The sequence below is a fragment of the Danio rerio genome, chromosome 16 (assembly GCF_052040795.2).
Source record: "Danio rerio strain M-AB ecotype USA chromosome 16, GRCz13ab, whole genome shotgun sequence".
NCBI classification, from domain to species: domain Eukaryota; kingdom Metazoa; phylum Chordata; class Actinopteri; order Cypriniformes; family Danionidae; genus Danio; species Danio rerio.
In genome coordinates, this window is record NC_141036.1 from 54,987,501 (window position 1) to 55,009,254 (window position 21,754).

Genomic DNA, 21,754 nt, shown 5'->3' on the forward strand with positions numbered 1-21,754 from the left:
TTTCTATACCTTTACAAGCAGATTAAGGGTTTTTTTCATAGTATTTCGTATATTAGTTTTTTCTTCTGGAGAAAGTCTTATTTTGGCTAGAATAAAAGCAGTTATTAATTTTTTTTTTTAAAAAAAGGTCAATAATTTTAACCCCCTTAAGTATTTTTTTCCTGATGTACCGTCATCATGGCCAAGATAAAATAAATAATTTATTAGAAATTTGTTATTAAAAGTATTATGTTTAGAAATCCGTTGAAAATTCTTCTCTCAGTTAAAAAAAAATTGCTGAAAAAATATTTTAAAAAGTTTCCCAGTGATGGGTTGCGGCTGGAAGGGCATAAAACATATGCTGGACAAGTTGGCGGTTCATTCCGCGGTGGCGACCACAGATTAATGAAGGGACTATGTCGAAAAGAAAATTAATGAATGAATGAATGAATATAAAAGAAAAAATAAATAAAACATTAAATAAATTAATTTTTTCAAATATAGTGCTTCCCAAACATAAGGTGCATTCGACATGAAGCACGGCTACAGCCGGCGTTCAACGAGATTAACCGAGCGCAGGCGAGGGCGGAGTTAAAAACGGAGCTGTCAAGCCAGACACTTTAGGCCTCAAAGTTGCGGCAGTCATGATGACCAATCATATGGCATCATCATTTTTTTTTTTATTATATTATATTCATGAATTAAATAAGGGGAAATAAGAGGCTAATATAAACATAAAAATGAATAGGCCTACTAAATACAAAGCAATAAGCACACATTTTTGGAGTTTAAACATCCCTCTTTAGACAAATACTTTGTATATACTAAAAAGGGTTTACATTTATTTACAAAAACACATATTTGTCAAACTGTAGTCCTCTGCTTGCCACTCGTGTGGGCGGAGTAATACACAAGGGTGAAGAGGCTGTATGAGTTCTGATATTGCATAATATCGCACAACTATCAGCCAATCAGATTTGAGAACCAGACAAAACTGTTGTGTGTGTGTGTATGTATGTATATATATATATATATATATATATATATATATATATATATATATATATATATATATATATATATATATATATATATATATATAAATGAAATAATATAAATGGAGTAAAATATATTGTACTAAAGGTTTCTAAGGTTGCAGTTACATTAGATGTTTCATTATTCTATTAAAATAAATCATGCAGTGTTCTTCTTCACATAAGGTGGTGTGGTTCAGCATAAGAAAGCACTGAGTTGAAACTAACAAAGACTCAGTGATGCGAGAGTCTGTCGTGTATGTGAAAGATCATTAAATCACAGCTCTCTGGCGCTCGCTGGACTCTAAAGTACACAATAACGACACCAGAAAGAGATGATATACACACTCTACCTCTGTTTACCTTCCAGCCATCACATGAATCACCATCTTGCATAACAGCAATCGTAATAATGACTGCGACGAGAGTCTCGGCTGTTATTAGCCAATAGATCTCTCTCTCTGCGTTTGAACAAGACCCATCCTGAGAGATCTATAGCCCCCCAGAGAGCCAGAGCTCATTTTTCACTCAAGGCACTAATATTGATTGCATTACAATCTGTGGGGAGCTGCGGAAAAAAACCCCAGAGACATGCAGGACTGAGGACTCCTGGGAAGGTTTGACACAAACAAACTAGACAGGATGACACTAGGGTTTCATCTTTAGCAGAGTGACACTAAAGAAAGCTCTTCACAAGGAAAGCTATTCAAATATATATAAGATATATTAGTGCTGTCATTCCATTAAAAAAAATAACTAGTTAATCGCACCTTTTTTTAAAAATTAATCACATTTAAAATACTGAAACTTGTTATTTTGGCTATTCAAATGTAAAATTAATGTAACCGCAAGACAAAAACTATTTAAATTCAAAATAGAATTGTTTATTAGAAATTAAAAACTATCTTATATTTTAATATCTACACTGTAACAAAGGCTCTGTAAATAAATATAAGCATCAGTCGTAACAGGGACACTGGCCTGCGGCCTCGAGCCAACGCATGCCTCCCACCAGTGCTTATGTATAATCATATTGCACTGCTCCTGTGATATTGATCATTATGTATGGATGGATAGATGGATGGAAGGATGGATGGATGGATGGATGGATGGATGGATGGGTATGATGAATGGATGGGTGGATGGATACGATGGATGGATACAATATTTGGATGAATGGTTGGATGGATGGATGGAATATTTTGATGGATGGATGAATGGATACAATATTTGGATGGAGGAAAACGATGGATGGATGGATGGATGTATACAATATTTGAATGGATGGATGGATGAATGGATGCAATATTTGGATGGATGAACACGGTGGATATGATGGATGAATGAATGGATGGTTACAATATTTGCATGGATGAATACGATGGATGGATGGATGGATGGATACAATATTTAGATGGATGGATAGATGGATGGATACAATATTTGAATACATGGATGGATGGATGGATGAATGGATACAATATTTAGATAGATGAATACGATGGATATGATGGATGGATGGATGGATACAATATTTGGATCGATGGATGGATGATGGATGAAACGAATGTATCGACAGATGGATGGAAAGAAGGATGGATGGATGAAATGAATGAATGGACGGATGAATGGATGTATGGATAAATTGACAGACGGACGGACGGATGGATTTTAGAATCGATGGATGGATGGATAGATGGATGGATACAATATTTGGATCGATGGATAGATGATTGATGAAATAAATGTATCGATGGATGAATGGAAAGAATGAATGGACAGATGATTGAATGTATAGATGAAATGAATGAATGGACGGATGGATGGAAGCATGGATGAAATGAAAGATCGACGGAGGATGGATGGATTTTAGAATCAATGGATGGATGAAAGGATGGAAAGAATGGACGGATGGATGGATGAAATTAATGTACTGATGGATGGATTTATAAATTAATGGATTGATGGATGGATAGATATAATTAGTAAGTAGTAATATATAGACAATATATAGTAAATATACATATATATATAAAATATATAGAAAAGGGAAAAAATGTCAAAAAAAGGACATACTGTGAAAGGATTTCTTGCTCTGTTAAACATCACTTGAAAATATCTGAAAAAGATGTCTTGAGCTGTCTTTAAAGCAAAAGACAAACTTCAGAAGTTACCTCAGAGAAACGTCCTGTTAGACATGTTTACACTAAAGTCAAGTTGATGCCTACCACAGGGTTTAAGATCTGGATCGGATCAAGTCGCTGAGTGAACGGGACGTGTAACAGAACCAGCCAACAATCCTAAAACAAGATAAACAAGCACAGCTGAGAACATCAGCCCATGTCCCAGCCAAATACCTGAGCTCAAGTGTTTAGTTACAAACAGTCAGTGTGTTGGTGCGTGAAGCCCTCGATCCACATCATGTTCAAAACCAAAGACAAAAAAGAAGAGTGTGTTTTTTTTGTTTTCATGTTGTTATATTGCTCTCTCTGTGGGCAGCTGCAACAAAGCAAAAGAAACAAAGCATAAATGAGGCCGTCAGATGGAGCACAAGCTTGATGTGCTCACTCACATGGCCACTTCTGCAAACCAATCAATCTGTTCTCTGCAAAACAAAGGAGTTCACAGAGTTCAGTGTGCGATATTATTTTTGTGGTGCGTGTTTTATTCTGAGAGAATGTGAAGCCGGTGTACTGAATCCATCACTGGCCTCTGTTTCACTGCTGCTTTGATCTACATTCACACAACCAATATATACGCTGACCGGCCACTTTATTAGGTACACCTGTTCAACTGCTCGTTGACACAAATTTCTAATCAGCCAATCACATGGCAGCAAATCAATGCATTTAGGCATGTAGACATGATTAAGATGAACTGCTGCAGTTTAAACCGAACCTCAAAATGGGGTAGAAAGGTGATTTAAGTGACTTTTAACAGGGCATGGTTGTTATTGCCAGACGGGCTGGTCTGAGTATTTCAGAAACTGCTGATCTACTGGGATTTTCATGCACAACCATCTTTAGGGTTTACAGAGAATGGTCTGAAAAAGAGAAAATATCCAGTGAGCGGCAGTTCTGTGGGCACAAATGCCTTGATGTCAAAGGTCAGAGAATGACCAGACTGGTTCCAGCTGATAGAAAGGCAACAGTAACTCGAACTCAGAAAATCATCTCTGAACACGTCCAACCTTGAGGTGGATGGGCTGTAGCAGAAGAAGACCACACCGGGTGCCACTCCTGTTAGCTAAGAACAGGAAACTGAGGCTTCAAATTGCACAGGCTCACCAATGTTTACAACCCATCTCTCGTTATAGATCACGATCAAGATCATTTATACGTCTTTTAAACCAGTGGTTCCCAACCTTTTTTTGTCTGAGGGTGCTTTCACACCTACACTTTTGTTTCGGAACCTGTCTCATTTGCCCAGTTAGCGCGGTTCGTTTGGCATATGTGCACAGGGCAATCGCCCTCTATTCCGCGCCAAAGTAATCGCTCCGAGACCGCCTGAGTGAGGTGGTCTCGGCTCGATTGAAATGAACCCTGGAGCAGTTTGATTGCAGTGAGAAAGCGATCCAATCCAAGCATGGTTATGTGACAGTGTTTTATGGATATGTAATAGGCATACGGCTATATAAAGAGAGAATTATGAGTAGGGCGGGAAGTTACGCGAGTCTCCGGATGCCAGCAAACGAGTGATGATCTCCCGGTAATCTCGCGTCTCCCTCCCGGTCCTCAAATAGGCACCCTTCTCACCCCTCCCCACCGCATCTCTCCTCACTCTTCAGACACATCACATGCACCATGTCAAACACCACCAAACCACCACCTCTCCTGACAGATGAGCGGGACGCTGCAAAATAAACCCTGACACTCTGACCAATGTGAGGAGAGTTTACTCGCACGTGACTTGTTTTAGCTCTTTTGGTCCGATTAGAAACTTTGCAGTGTGAAAGCGAACCGCTCCAAGAGCAAAACAACACAAAAACACTCACACATTTTTGTGATTTGGAATATCAGGTAGTTGATGACATGATGAGCAAGCGTGTGAATATGTTGAAACAAAAGGAAAAAGCATAATAAAAGGGACACATCTCTCATACAGTGCTACTGTGGCTGCGGTGTCACGTGACAAACATGATGCGTCACTACGTAAACATTAGGGGTGAACATTCTAAAGTAATGATTGTCTAACAAAACTCACTCTCGGGGCCAGATAGAATCTTTAAAACTCACCAGTTAAAGGGTTAATAACAGTAGTAAAGCAGGTAATTACTGTGCTCTTTGCATTGCAAGACTTAACACACATTTTATTCACTCGCCGTTTTTGGATCAATCATTTTTCAATCTGTTGTCATGTAAAGCTGCACTGCAGAAAACTTTTCTTTCTTCGTCTTTTTGTCTCGTTTCCAGTTCAAATATCTAAAAAATCTCACATCAAGACCAAAAAACAAAAAGGGCATGAGAAAATGAAGTGATGCTGAAAACTTTTTTTGAGATTAGATCTCATTAAGATTATTTTTCTTACCCCTTTGGCAAATCATTTAGCTTGTTTTAAGCAACGATCATTTAACTTTGAGGTGTTTTTCAGAAAACAAGACGTAATTTCTTATGCTGTTTCATGTGTCTAGTTTGCATCTTGATTCAAGATTTTTTTAGATATATGGATTGATAACAGGACAAAACTACTTATGCCGAGTTCTGACTGCATGATTTTAAAGTAGTGGTGTCACAGATGTTTTCACACTGCATGACTATCAGGGCTAGCGTTTCATTACTGCTTTGTTTACACTGCAAGAAGGATAGGCGACAGGGGCTTTCACATTGCATTGACTTTACAATAGGAAGAATTGCCGCCAACTTCGTCCAAACTACGTCTCACAGCAAAAAACACATAGTATATCTTTTGTTATTAACTACAAATGAGAGAGAAGCCTTTAATGGGGTGGAAAATGTACATATTTGCTCTCCTAAGTTTGAAAGGAATTAGCAAATTCTCCAAAACTTTCTTTTTTAACTTTCTGTATGAAACGTCTAACAGACACGGGTGCTCCTGTCAAACCTTCACTAGTTTTTCCTCCATTTCTTGGGTCCAAATAAACCGAAAAGGAGCGTTTTTAACTTCTCCTCCAGCCTCCCGCTGACTGTACACACACACTAGTGGATGCTGCTCTCTCTCATTGGCTGTAGACAATCGCCGATGTTATTTTCAGTTAAAACTCATTCACACGGCAAGATTTGAATTGCCGACAGCTCCAGATATTTAGCACACCAAATATCTCACAGGCATTGACGACTCATCTGCGATTCTCTCAGGTCGTGTCTTTGATAGTTCATGCTGTGTGATTGTCACTCACGTGCACGAGCACCGATTTGTCTATGATTTCAGGCATTTGTTAGCGATTTCTCAAAACCTGTCAGCGAGCCAAAATCTGGGCTAAAATCAAGCAGTCTGAACTCAGCATTAGTTTTTTTGTTTTATTATTAGTAGTATTACAGCTCAGGGATGTGTGTGCACTTTCTAAAGGTTTTATTGAATAAAGGGTTGGAAATAATGCTTTTTTTAATCTGATGAATCGACTATTAAATTAATCGTTAGTTGCAGCCCTAGTTAAATTTCAGCATAACAACAAAGCCGAGTGATGAAATTTGAGTGTGCTTCTCACGCAATGCAACAGACTATATTTATAAAGCATACTATTATAAAACTATAGGCTGTTATTATATTGACATTAAATTTCATAAACCAGTCAAGGTATCATCCATAAAAACTGTCAAGGTGACATCAATAAGCTTTTTAAAGTAATTAAACGGTTGTGAGCTCCCTAATGGAAATTAGTAGTTTAACCACAAATAATCAATAACTGGGTCTAGTTGTAACTACAAATAAAACATGGCTTTGCTACACGTCCTGTAGTTAAAACCATAGTTTTTGTACTAGGTTGTGGCTCCTCTCCAAATAGTAATAGTGTGCTAAAACATGACAACACATTTACTGTAATAAAATCATGGTTAAACAAATGTCAGCAAATTTGATCAACCTTGCCTTTTTTTCTTCTTTGGCAAGTCTTAGAAATGTTAGAAATCTGTATCATATCATATAATATCGCAACTCAAATTAAAGCCATACTTAATAGCAAAAGCATACCCAACATATAGCTCATTTTATGACAAAAAACATGCTCATGCCAATGGAACTGGTTGATGCCAATAATTTCACATGGAAAGCAATGCGTCAGTAAGCAGATGCTTTCGGACATGTAATGAACATCTTGGCAGTGAACACGGTTTGATTTCTGAGACATTCAGAAGCTTGGCAAATCATAGGGTGTGTTCACACTTGGCAGGTTTGATTTCATTAAAGTGAACTCTGGTGTGATTGCTCAGTTAGTGCACTTCATTTCATTAACTATGAATTCTGGCAATCCAACATAGGTGCGAATTAAACAAGAAGTACCAGATCACTTAAAAGATTGAGTTCTATCCACTTCCAAATAAATTTTTGTGTATTTTGTCAACTAAAATAAGAGAAAAATTTAGACCAAATACAAGACATTATGTTCCAGTTAGGGATTAGGATAAAATGGAAAAAACATACATGATTTTGCTTTAACAATATTACTGTATCAGCATTGTGCTTTTGTTACCAGGGCTCGAAATTGTGACCATTTTGGTTGCATATGTGCCCGAAATTTTATCTATGCGACCTCAAAATATATGTGGGAGCATTTGTGCGAGTGCATAAAATTGTTGTGTGCGACCAGTTTTTACTGCAAAATGTTCACCACATGTGCGGATTCGGGAGACATTAGCCCCTTTCACACATACAGACCTTTCCGGAAAATTGCCGGCAATTTTCCGGAAAGCTTGTATGTGTGAACAGGTCCTTTTTTAAAATACCGGTAAATTCGTTCTGGCTATTTTCCGGAAAGAGAAGTTGTAACATTACCGGCAATTTGCCGGAATGCTGCGCTGTGTGAATGCAGAAGGAAGATTGCCGTAATAAGCGCGTGCACGTCTAGAACGTGCTGACGTGAGACGTTTGCTTTAGTCAATTACAACAGTCAGGCGCATTTACGTCCGCGTGGTTTATGAGAATAAAAGCCTTTGAATATTTTTCCAGACACATTTAGCTGCTAGAAGTTAGTCAGATCACGTTTATATGTTCTTCTTTATGCCAACTGTGTAAATGCTTATGATAAGCCGTTGTTTGTATACCATCAAGCTTTGCGTGTGCCTTTGAAACAGCCTGTGAGCGCCTGCACACGCACATATTATGAACATCTCGACATGAGAAAGTGATCCTGCGAAAGTTGTTCACAATATTGATCATCCACAGAGTTTGTAATGTAGTCAAATGTTTACAAATACAAGCGCAGCAGTTTAAAGCTCATTTGTGGTGAATGATGTCAGAATTTACCGGTATTTTGGAATGGATGTGTGAATGCTCTTTTCCGGAAAATTTCCGTAACGTCCCCGCCTGTGTGAACAGCGCTTTTTTGAATATACCGGTAAAGTCGTTCCGGAAATTTTCCAGATATTTACCGGTATCACTGTGTGAAAGGGGCTATTCACGCAGAATGCAGCTCTGCACTTGAATCGCGAAACGCAGCGCTCAGGAATGGTTTAAAACAGTTGTCATGTCAACTTGCTGCAGTAAACAAAGCCAAGTCTGTAATGCTTGCCCCGCCTTCGTGCTCTTCTTATTGGCCCACTGCTCTAGCCCTGAAATATCAGCTGTCAATCACTCAGTCAATGCCATCTGGCTTGGGATGACAGAGAGAGCTACTACCGCGAAAAAATTGTAAAGCGCTGAAGATGAGAATGAAGATAACACTGACAGATTTTGTTTTAGAAACCATCTAGTTACAAATAATGACACATCTTACTAGTGACCATGTGCTGAATGTTAATCCACCACACTTTTCGAAGTGTGGATAAAAGACTTCCAGTGGCTTCAAGTCCGCTATGAAAAGTCTGTGGGATGGAATTTTCAACTGTTTGCCACATCTAGCACGCGAGCTTCTGTTTAATCCTTCATATAATCGCCAGATGCTGTCCGCCGTGCAAGTGGCAGCTATATGTCAAATTTAACACCACTGACACCATCACAAACGGGCTTGCACTGAGTAAACTAATATTGCTACTCAAGAATACACCGGTATTGCTATTAACATGTATGCATATAATAAGGTACAGTATATGTCAAAAGCATCAGTGCAATATCAGACAGCACCCGTGAGAACAGCACAGTTATATCGTTAACAGACTCATTCGTGTAGGGCCAGTGAGCCGTCTGTGTACCCTTTGGTCACTCAGTTATGTTATGTGATAACGGGATTTCGTTGAGACATATTTTCCTCAGGCTTGCAAATATATATTTTTTGCTTGTTAGTTTGATTAGTGTTAATTTCAAATGCAATTAATATGTTTGTATAAAACTTGTAGTTACGGTGCTTATAATTAGTGGGTGCGACTAAATTTTGGCTGATGCGCCTAAATTTTTAAAGTTAGGAGAACCGGTGCTACCAAGCAAAAAGGTTAATTTCGAGCCCTGTATACATATTTATGTTTAATCAAGCAAACTAACTATTAAATACAGCAGGCTAGGTTTACATAGATCGGCATTAAATTTCATGAAACCAGTTAAGGCTGTTGAGCAGGTGTCTGTAAACATGCTTTTAGCACACATAAAACAAACCAAAAAAAAACATGGTAATTGTAGCTAAACTTAAACTATTTGTATTGTGAAAAGTAAATTTTTAAGGCTTTTGTGCATGTCATACACACACACCGGCCACTTTTTTTTTTTTTTTTTAGATACACCCATCCAACTACTCGTTGACGCAAATATGTAATCAGCCAATCACATAGCAGCAACTCAATGCATTTAGGCATGTAGACATGATCGAGACGATCTGCTGCAGTTCAAACTGAGCATCAGAATGGGGAAGAAAGGTGAACGTGACGTGGTTGTTGGTGCCAGACGGGCTAGTCTGAGTATTTCAGAAACTGCTGACCTACTAGGATTTTCACGCACAGCCATCTTTAGGGTTTACAGAGTATGGTCCATAAAGACAAAAAAAATCCAGTGAGCGGCAGTTCTGTAAGCACAAATGCCTTGTTGATGCTAGAGGTCAGAGGAGAATGGCCAGACTGGTTCCAGACAAAAGGGCAACAGCAACTCAAATAGGAACTTGTAGACTATATTTGGGCAGGACAAATAAAGAGTGCCTAGTGGCATGTTATGTAAAAGCCATCTCTTTTTTTCAGCTGAAAATGACCGACAGCCCGAGGGCTTCGCTTCAGTATGTTTTCCTTCTCTTTTCACATGTCGAGTTGAGCATTCAGCGCTTCATGTTCGCTCGACTTGCTTCTTAACTAGCCCCTCGGAGTCACTGCATCCTATATCAGTCGGTTTTGTTGTGGCACCTCCTGCACTTCGGACGCAGATTGTGTCCCTGCTGGGATCATGACCGGGTCATAGACCTGGAGGCTGGACAAAAACAGCCAGAAAATGGCTTGTATGAGCTTCTTACATGGCTAATGGTGGCTTTTTTCTCCTGTTTTTGTCCTCACATAAAGGCCACTGAGAATAAAACTGCTTTGTGCAAAGAAGAAAGACGAGATAAAGTCAGAAGACTCTGTAAGTGACGGTTTATCACAAACAGCTTGACTTCTTTCAGTCAATGTTTATTCAAGTGCCTTGTTAAAGAAACAGGTCAAGCTGAATGGAAAATTCTGTCATTGTTTACTCTCTTGATTTTATGATCACTGTCAAGATTTGCTAATCAACATGTTCTGTATGTCATGATTTACATGTTTATTTATGGTTATGAATTGCATTAAGGGATTTTGATGTTGAAAAACAAACTCTGTAGTTTACCAAAGTGAGTTTTTATTGACATTTCAGTAGTTTGAGAATTAGTAGAGAATTAAGTGCACACTGTGAAAAACAAACTATATCAAGAAAACTAATATTTTATATTGATTTAATTTATTTTAAAAAGGTATCAACTACATTTTTTTTTTAATTTACAAAGTTTAACTTAATATTTTTACTCAGTTTGACTGAAATTGACATTACTAGAAAATGTCATTCTTTCAAATTTTTTTCGGTTTAGTCCCTTTATTAATCTGGGGTCGCCACAGCGGAATGAACCACCAAATTATCCAGCATATGTTTAACACAGCGGATGTCCTTCCAGCTGCAACCTATCACAGTGAAACACCCATACACTCACATTCACACACATACACTATGGACAATTTGGCTTATTAAATTCCCCTATAGCACGTCTTTGGACTTGTTGGGGAAAGCGGAGCACCCGGAGAAAACCCATGTGAACACAGAGAACATGCACACTCCACACATAAATACCAAATGACCCTTGCTGAGGCTTGAACTAGTGTCCTTCTTGCTGTGAGGCGACAGCTTTACCCACTGCGCCACCAAAAATGTATTTAATTCTACTAAAATATTTAAGTAAGCAAGAAGATTTTTATTGCATCAAATAACAACAAAAATACTGGGAGTTTATTAGCAGGTTTAGGGCTGGGTGATAAAATCAGTATCGCTATTTATTGACCGTACACCATTGTCAATAACGACTAAAGAAAAGATTCGGTATGGAGTTTCGGTATGAAGCTCTACAGTTTTTTTAAAATGTGGCTGCTAAGCACGCGCCTTGGAAGGAATGCCAATAAGCTTAGGGTGTCATTTCCAATAGAGGCACACGACTTGAGGATGCAAATAGGAAGCAAGGCACGCACATTTTCCAGGCGCACCTAGTTGAAAAAGATCTGAAGTTTTACGAATGCCATGAGCGCACCGCTATTTATGTAAGTAGTACTAACCAATCCAAGTGGTGATCACTGCAGAGCCACACGGGCAGAGCTGAACTCCAGCAAGGGGCAGCTTGAGCTCTGGCTCTACCTTGCAGCACTTCTTCTAAATGTGATGTCATTAGGGGTTGAGGTTAGGGGCGGACGGAGGAGCTGGAGCTCAAGCTCCCCCTCATTGGAGGTGAGCTCCACCCAAGTGGCTCTGCAGCGAGCACTCTCAACCAATCTGCTTCACACTTTGTATGGAATATACACATTTCGGTAATAACGGCAAGCTAATTACCTCAGGCAAACACAGCACGCATAAACACTGCTTCGCTAATTATTCTAGTTATTGTCTATTTCCACTTGAGGATACTCCTCCTGAGGCCCGCAGAGAGTATGCAGTGCCACTGATGCGATCCAAGACCAGCGAAGAGATGTTCTCAAGGTTACCATAAACCAGCCCGTATCCTGAGCAGCTGCTGTGGTGGTCATGGAGGAGTGGAGAGCATGAGATTCCCGTAATGCTCCAGGGACAGACGAGTCTTTGCTAACATCCAGCATTTTCCTGCCTCCGGCGCCTATACTGCAGCTTTGACATTTGGCCATAGGAGAAATGGTTGTGCCCAATTGAGCCTGGTTTCTCTTGAGGTTTTTTAATTCTTCACTTTCGCCAATTGGTGAAGTTTTTTCCTCGCCGCTGTCGCCACTGCCTTGCATGGTTCGGGACCTGTAGAGCTGCGTATCGATGTTCGCTCTTCAGTGTTTGGACTCTCAGCAGTGAATATTAAACCACACTGAACTGAACTAAACTAAACTTTAACTCTGAAAACAGAACTGACGAAAAAAATCTACTTCAATAATGCCACTAATATCTGCATTAGGGTTGTAACAATATACCGGTATGACGGTTTACCACGATTTGAACGTGCACAATTATCATACCATGAACAATTGCATATCAACGGTTTTAACCCTTAAAGACCGAGACAGCCGCCCGCGGCTAAAAATAAGTATTGCTCTTAAATGTTTAATAACTTTTGATCCGCTGATCCGATTCATACAATTCAAAGATTGGCATAAAGAAGAGAATCTCAGCTTTCCAGTGCTGTATCACATAACATTCGCGGACTTTCAGAGGCTCCGGAATCAGTGTGGTTACGTCATCAAAATTTGACAACGCTGATTTGACAAAGAAACGCTCGTCACTGTGTCTCCGGACAAACCAGACATGATACATTGATGCATTGTCCCTCCTCCATGCCCAGATTGGTTCAAACTCGCTATATCACAACCAATAAGCATAGGTTTCACTTTTGTTTGTGGACCAACACTGAGCTTTTTGAACAACATGGAATGAGAGATAGGCTGTACATTTATGCTCGGCTAAATAAAACGCAAAAAAAAAGTTTTGCATGAAATAATTCTCATACTAAGTACTTTTGCATGCACAGCAGCACAGAAACATGACAAAACAGTGACACAGCAAAGACGAACTGCTGCTCTTGCTGTTTTCAAAAGACGCAAATGAAGGTGCAGCTGTTTGTCTGCATTGCATACAACCACATCCAAATCCATATCCACAGACAACCATATCCATGCTGGCACATAAAACCTAAGGATGTTCCATATTGAATCTAGTTTTGTTATGTAACTATTTATAGTATAGTAAATATTTATATCTATTTTTTTACTGAGGATTTGCACCATGTTTATTTGAACTTTATTTGAACTTTGACACATTATTTATTATTTTCTTATTTTTTTTTATTTGTTCATTGTAAGTGGTGTTGTTTATAGTAACTGAAAATATATTATTTGGAAAAAGTCAAATTTGCTTCACTGTTCTATTATTTTGTAACATTTGTAACATACCGTATACCGCGAAACCGTCAAACCGTGGTATTGTTTTAGACGATTATCATACCGTAAAAAATTCATACCGTTACAACCCTAATCTGCATACTCCACATGTCTTAATTCCATTTCTGTTTAGTTTATTTATCCCTTTGTCGGATTAAGGTAATCTAAAATTGCTGTTTACATGGTAGATTCTAATCACTAGTCTTAATCGTATTAAAGTTTTGGTGTCCCATGTACACATCCTTAATGTTCAACTCAACCACATCGTCAGGGCTCTGCGAACTTGGCTTCGCGAAGCATTTTCTGTATGTACGTACATCAAAAGCATATAGGCTATGGCTCATGCATATTGACAGTGGAAGATGGTTTACGGTTAGTCGTGTCAGGAGTCCAACCACAGATTAGCATCTTGTCCTCATAGAAACAGGCTCAGTCATCACACTGAATCAGGTAAGCTGTATATTTAGGTTTCAATGCAATTAATGCTACGCACATTAAACGTAATATGTGAAAGATGTTTGCGCATGCATCATAGTTTTGGCTCAAGGGAGGGGTGCCTGGGGGTGCGCGATTAAAGAAAAGTTTGAAAAGCCCTGATTTACAACACAAGTGAAGACGATATATCACTTCAAACTATTAAAAGTGTAAATAAAAACACTTTTTTGACAGTTTTTATCATCAAAATTTCATGGAGGAAAAAATCTAAGTCTTAAAATGCAATTCATAAGCCCAAATGAAAACAGCCTTGAATCACTAAATAAATAAAATTGTTCATTTACAGTGTTTTAAAATGAATGAATTCAAAATAATCAACGCTAACCGTGAAACCGTGATTATTTCTCAGACTATAATCGTACAACTAAAATCTATAATCGTTGCATCCCTATCTGAAAGCCACTTGATGTGTTTAACAGGGAAAATTGCGATTAATAAAGTTTAATTGGTTAATAAATGGCTATTAATCTACAAGCTCCTGATCAACTGTAGTCCATACTTGACAATGGGATTGCGCAATGTGACTATTGTGAATGCACATATTGCGATATCAACGCTGAAAAAATATACTGTTCAGCCCTAATTTGGAATAACATTTGATTTCAGATCAAACAGGAAAACATCCGGAAATATGCGGGCTCTTAATTCTGGTTTTGTTTGAAGGATATTTTGGGATGTGGATGGTACCCTGATGGCATAGAGATGTGTGTTTTGACATTAAGTTTCTGAGTTAAACTAATTGTAAACCCAGCTGTCGACTTTTTTCCTCTTCATCACGAGGAAGTGTTTATGTAAAAGCCTACCTCCAAGATTAAAACATCACCTGATACAGCAAATTGACTGTGTGAGTTGAGCCAAACTAAATACGCGGGTCAGTGAGAGTGCATCGAGTTGAAACCTGCGCTTTATACAATTACGCTCATAAAAGAACTCAAAAGTTAAACAAATCTGAAAGAGGAACTTCGAGTGCTTTATCTGATGCAATAAAATGAGATTAATTGCGTGTTCACATTTTGTGCTGACAAAAAAATAAGAAATGATATATTTAGTCCTGGTTTGTTTAGAGCTTACTTATTTTTAAAGATCAATCCTAAAGATAGGAAAGCTACTTTAAAGCATGCATGAAATCAAATCTAACCATGTTGATTTTGTTTGTTGCTAGTTTTGTGGTAAACAGTTCATCTGTGCATGTCATTAAGAACAAATAAAATTTGTAATAGGGTTGGGCGATGTTGACAAATTTGGCATTGTACGATGTCTAATGTGAAACATCGCGATGGATAATGGAATCGGCATCATGTAAAGACCGAGCGGGGGGGGGGGGGGGGGTCTATCATTGATGTGGGGGTGAGAAGGGTGCGTGACTTATTTGAGGACCGGGAAGGAGACGCGCGATTGCCGGGAGATTATCACTCGGCTCAGCATCGTTTTGTCTATTGGTCATCGTCTATCGGCCCAACCCTAATTTGTAATCTAAAATTAAAATCTGAAAATGTACTTTGTGTTTGTTTTCAGTTACATTCTCAGATTATGTCTGTCTGAGGTATTAGGCGAGGCTAACATACTTAACCACGCCCCTCAAGCTGCCAGTTTTGACCTCAATATGACAGCGAGCAGAAATGATAAGGAGGAAGAGATTGTTAGGTTGTAATAACTCTCCCTAAACCCCTTTTCCCCATCTTTCTGAATGAAATGCCTACTTTACTGCATCCAATCAGCTCACAGTAGAAAAAAAAAAAGCCACGCCCACAGTTTTCACATTTAATATTGGCTTGCATAGCTCAGGACTTGTAGAGCTGCGCATTGATGGATTTGCTCTTCAGTGTTTAGACTCTCAGCAGTGAATAATAAACCACACTGAACTGAACTTCAACTCTGAAAACTGAACTGACACTGTTTCAATTCACTATAATCTTCTATGTGAAGCTGCTTTGACACAATCTACATTGTAAAAGCGCTATAGAAATGAAGGTGAGTTGAATAATATTCTGTTTCTTTAAGAAAAAAAAATTGTCGCAGCTTACAGTTCATGCAGACTTTAATAAAAAAAAAATTAATTAATAGAAGCATACTAAACAATGCTGGCTAATATGCTAAGCTAATCACACTTGTTTTACAGTATTTAGGTCCAATCCCAATTCTCCCCCTTAGCCCCACCCATTAACCCTACCTCTCAATTTGCGCGTTCACATGAAGGGGTCGTGGTGTCCCAATTCTTTTTAGCTTGAAGGCGTAGGGCTAAGGGGGAAGGGCAATATAGCCCTTGAAACTGAGATTTTCCAGGGCCTAGAAACTAAGGGGTACAAAAACTTCCCAAAATACACCATCAACAACGACAGCATGACTGCACACAAAAGTCAGGAGATGCACAAATTAGTATTTTTGTCATTAGTTTAAATTTTTACTACAAACAAGCATGTTTTAATACATTCATAACGTGTTTTACTGTCATGCTTTAAAAAATTTACTATCTATAATCCATATTAATAACTCCTGTACAGAAGTCCCACAACATACTTTCACAGTTGACACTGGAATACCCTGTAAGAAAAGTCTAATGGCTGGGAATGACCTTTTTACAGTGTCTGCTATAATGTTAATGTTGTTGTCGTGTGTTTAGATGAATATGGCCATGGTGTAAATACACAGTACAGTTACGATCTTACTGCCACATTACATCATGAAGATAACATAATATCAGTGCCTTCAGTGATTTCATGAAGATAATACAAAAAAATAAATAAAATAAAAATCATGCAACTGGACTAACTAGCAGTCAGTATCATTGATCTCATATGAAGTAAGAGCTCACAATGACATATGATGACGTGTATAGGTGTTGTAATGCTGTCCCATTTCTTAGAGGTAAATGTTGTAGGCCTTTCCCTTTTTATCTGAAGTGGTAGGGAAAAGGGTAGGGGTAAAAAAAAAAAATGTATAGAATTGTGATTGAGTCTCATGCTGCGTTCACACCAGACACGGAACACGTGTTAAGCGCGAGTGATTTACATGTTAAGTCAATGCAAACGTGCGAATAGACATCCTGCGGCGTGATACGCGAGAATGGCGCGGCGCGAATGACGCAAATTGCGCGAATGGTGCGGGACGAATTGAGCGTTTTGCGCGTTTGACTCGCTTAACTAGCGTTTCGCGCGAATCTCTCAAATTCGAAAATCTGAACTTCAGCGTACATTCGCGCCGCGTTAACCAATCAGAAGCTTGCTCTTGTGGGGGCGTGATTGTGACGTAGAACCTGTTGTCGGTGTTCCGAGGGTTCATCAAACTCGGCTTGGCTCAGTCAGAAGCACCGCTGAAAGCCTCCGTCATCCACTTTAAGTTTCTGGAGTAGTTTATGAGCTCACAGAGCTGGATGCACCTCTGAAAGGATGTAGTGGACTCAGACACAACCCTAAACGTATCAACGCTGTTTTTCAGTCTTCATAAAGTACATAAACACTGTTATTTTCTTCATAAAATCCATGTTAGCCATTTAGCTATGAAGCTAGAGTCTTCGGGCAGACAGAAGCCCTGCCCATCATGCAAATCCGCGCATGTTCTGAAGTGAATTTGACACGCGAATGAAGCTGAGTTTGACGCGCGACTGAAGCGAGTAAACTCAAATATTCACGCGGCTATTTACGCGCGAATAGCGTGATTTATCCGCGCGTTCCGCATCTGGTGTGAACACAGCATTACAGTTGAAGACAAAATATATATATATATTCAAAACTAATGTTAATCAAAGCAGTTTCTTCATACTATTTTTTGTTTTATTTTCTTCTGGAGAAAGTGAGTTTTTAATTTGGCTGGAATAAAATATATTAAAAACTCAATATTATTAGCCCTATTAAGAAATTAGCATTAGCCTGTGCCTATAGCCTAGTCGTTGACACATGGCACAGAGGTGCTCACGGCGACCCGATTTCGATTCCCAGCTTGAGGTCTTTTGCCGATCCTTCCCCTATCTCTGCTCCCCTCACTTTTCTGTTAGTACACCTCCACTCTCCTATCAATAAAAATGAAAACCCCTAAAAAATAAAAACAAAAATAATAATAACTTTGTTTTGAGTAGAACAAACCACTGTTGTCCAATGACTTACCTAGTTAACCTAATTAACCTAGTCAGAGAACAATATATTGCGCAATAACTAGTAAACTATTATGTAGTGTCATCATAACAAAGACAATAGATCATTATCATTATAGGAAATTGGTTATTAAAACTACCATGTTTAAAGATGTGTTTTAAAAATATCCTTCTATTAAACAGCATTGGACAAACATTTAAAGGGCAATGAAACCCCCTCGTTTCAGCAGGGTGTTTTCACACCTCTACTTTGGAAAAAGTCAGAAAAGTGGGCGTGTCCAGCTCTGTTTAGGGGGGAGTGTCGGAGGAACTAAAGTGGGAGGGTGTGGGAGTGTCTATTTGGGCACGCGTGAGTTTCTGAGTCAAAATACACACACAGGAGAAAGTGATGGTGTTTAACCTACATGGACATCTGTAGTCGAATTATTTGCCAAATTATTAAATGTTGGACTTTAACTGCAGTTTGGCTCTTTGATTCAGGGAATTCATTCATGTCCCTCGCGACAAACAAGATATTTGATACGAGGATCTGCTCTAAGCGTGTATTTTTCATGCAATGTTTGATACCGCACGGCGAATGAGAGAAAAAAAACCTCCGCATTTCCCGGAAACTCAGAAGCTCTTGGCAGGTAGCGTCAGAAATCCGCGTGTGTTATTCCGGTCACAAAATGCGGTAAAAACCCTACACGAGGTTAAAGTTTGGTTGTGGTGCTAACATGTTTACACTCGGTGCAATAGTTAACTTAGTTCGATACGAACAAACTGAATAAACAAAGAGCACTGGTCGCTCACTTACCAAATCTGTAGAGACAGGACAATCACCAGCAACTAGAGCCGCGTCTTTATGAAGAGAATACTACAAGCGAATCCGGATTTCAGCGTTTGCAGATGAGAACAGCTCTCAGGTAAACAATAATCCTCCTTAGACACGTAAGTTATTGTTGTCGAGCGTCACGTACACTGTTAATCCACACGTGACTCTGAGCTCTCAATAGAGCGCGCTGATTGGTTTGAACCAAGCCTTACTCATGCATTAATGCATCTCACTGTAAGACGTAATAAGACTCACTCTGGCACAGACGCCCAGTCTGCACGCTGGAATACACGCTATTATGTCATGACCGTGACGCAGGTTCAAAAATTCGTTTCAAACCGGAAGTACGAATTTGCTTAAAATAATGCAAAAACAACCAATTTACACTTTTTAGTGAAATATAGGTGTCCTAATAGTGTTTTTAGCAGTGTGGGACACATATACGACTGTCAACAGCTCAAAAAATGTGTTTTGGTGTTTCGAGACCCTTTAAAAATAATTAAAATCTAATAATTTTGTCTTCAACCATGTACACATACTGTACATAACAGTACTGCTCTCATTTGAAAACAACACCACACAAATTAAGAAATGTTAAAGGTGATCTATTTCTGAAGACGATGTCAAACTATAACGACCAACGCTGTGACTATGACAAGAAAAACTGGGTCTGCTTGAGCATGCTGTCCTGTTTATAGTAGCATCTTATGGCAGCATGCCATGTTTTTGGGTCATTTAGTACATATTTCCTTCAAACTGCAGTAGAGGGTGTTTGAAGCCTAACAGAGACGTACATTTTCATCAGTCTTGATCCTCTTATATGGTGCACACAATGGTTAGAATGACGGTGTTCAAATATAATCATACGAAAAACACTAAAGCTGCATCCCAAATACTAAACTATACACTACTCATGCACTTACACACTCAACAGCTTAGTATATGAATTTAGTGTCGTCCCAAATGGAACACTATTTTTTTTTAATCAACCGGAAATTCAAACCGTTTCCCAGATTATGTTTGACGATTGCCAAATTAGTTAAATAAATGACCAAACTATCAAATAATACCTGCCATGAGTATAACCGCAATCACAATCAGGAGGCAGCATATTCATATTGTAGGAGAATTTTGCTTGCACAATCCAAATCAGTTTAAATTTGAGTTCGGTTTGTTGTTAATGACATCACTGCTAATTGAACTAGTAAAAGCTGCACATGAAATTACAACATATAACAACATGTGTTTACTCCAAACTCACCTCAAAACTACAGTTGTATGTCTGAAGTAAATCCTCCTCAGGCGTATGTTTATTAATCACGCCGAATTAATCAAAGTAGTTAAATCTTCTATTATTCAGCAAACCGTTTTTCCACAGTGGGTTTTCTGGCCTCTTCGTGTGTATTCGGACAGGTTCGTGAGTTTCCGCGAGAGCGCCCTCTGGCTCTCAGCAGAAGATTTTTGCATGAATGTCCCAACACAATTTTTTTATTTATTTTTATTAAAGCGTTCAACAAGAATACAAAAATTTACAGAAAAGGTACAAAACCTTTAACAACAAAGGTAGAGAACAGAACAAAACCAAAATACAAACTAAAGAATATGCCAGGGGGAGTCCTAACACAAATCAATTGTATGGAACCCAGCATTTGTGTAAACTCTCTGAAAAAAATCTTGTCGCCTATTAGAAACAACTAATAATACCTGGACTTCTACTTGATCATTTGGAATCAGAAGAGGCTTATATGAAAGACAAAGGCCTCTGGATTACGCTTATTTTACCAAAATAAAACATGACCATGCCTTGATTTTTAATGAATTAGGACAGTAAGGTCTGACTTTGCTTCTTGCAGGACTCCCAGAGTTCATCAAGATTTTTTGAATTCATTTTTAATGCCTCCTTCATCCTACCCCAGACATGCTCAACAATGTTCATGTCTGATGACTGGGCTGGCCAATCCTGGAGCACCTTAACCTTCTTTGCTTTCAGGAACTTTGACGTGTTGAATTAAGTAAACAAAATTAGCCATAGTGTATAAGTGTGAGAGTGTATGGGTGTTTCCCAGTACTGGGTTGCGGCTGGAAGGGCATCTGCGTAAAACATATGTTGGAATAGTTGGCGATTCATTCCACTGTGGCGACCCCTAATATATAAGGGACTAAGCCGAAAGAAACTGAAGGATTGAATGTAATCGTGTTTAAAATGTTATAAGAACAATCCATCAATATTATATTAATCTTCTTAAAAGTTTTTCTATCAACATTACATGACTGTAATGACCACTGTTATGGACTAACATTTACACAACATTCCTGAATGTTCTGTAAATGTTCCCTGTTAGCAAGGATTAATCGTTTATTCCAAAAGAAATTCAGTCTTTCATTCATTTTGTAATATGGCATAATAATGTTGTCCAGTAGGGCGCGATGTGTCACTTGATAATGTGTGCAGTATATAAAGAGGCTGAGAAGAAGACCAGCAGGGGTGTTACCAGTATGCTGTGTATTGTCTTGGTGGTGTCCCAATAAATGACCAGCATGAACGTTTGGCTCTGAGTTACCTTTATTAACTCAAGAGACAACACATTTTCTAATGGCTTAGTCTTGATTTCAGGGGTCGCCACAGTGGAATGAACCGCCAACTTCTCTGACATGT

The 21,754-nt window shown here is 38.7% G+C and overlaps 1 protein-coding gene across 5 annotated transcripts in view; it reads right to left on the bottom strand.

Moving 5' to 3' along the window:
- Positions 1-20,533, bottom strand: part of rftn1b (raftlin, lipid raft linker 1b) — a 400,288-nt gene extending 379,755 nt beyond the window's left edge. For all 5 annotated transcript variants that reach the window (XR_015512125.1, XM_087288120.1, XM_087288116.1 and 2 more), the window contains exon 1: positions 20,360-20,533. The gene's annotated coding sequence lies outside the window, so the exon portion shown is untranslated. The remainder of the gene's footprint in view (positions 1-20,359) is intronic.
- Between the last annotated feature and the right edge of the window lie 1,221 nt (positions 20,534-21,754).